Here is a 295-nt window from a genome sequence, read left to right as displayed (position 1 = left end):
AGGTCGCCACCAAGGTCCCAGTCCACAAAAGCTGTAGCTGCGAGCAGCTTAACTTTCAAGCGTAGAGCTTCATCCAGAAAGTCGTCAAGAAGTGCTGATATTTTGCCGGTCCGAGCCGACGGCCATCACGCCAGTACCCGCTCCACCGCTCTGTCGGACTTTGAATCGCCAGTTACGTATTCAAACATTGTAGAGATGCTAACCAGCACCCAGTCCCTTCTTGAGATGATCCAATTCACACTTACGTCGGGGTGCGAATTGGAGTGCGAAGTTGCCATGCCAATTCGAATGTGAT

Source organism: Plasmopara halstedii (assembly GCF_900000015.1).
Source record: "Plasmopara halstedii genome assembly, contig: Scaffold_614, whole genome shotgun sequence".
Lineage (NCBI taxonomy): Eukaryota > Oomycota > Peronosporomycetes > Peronosporales > Peronosporaceae > Plasmopara > Plasmopara halstedii.
This window is presented reverse-complemented; position numbering follows the sequence as displayed.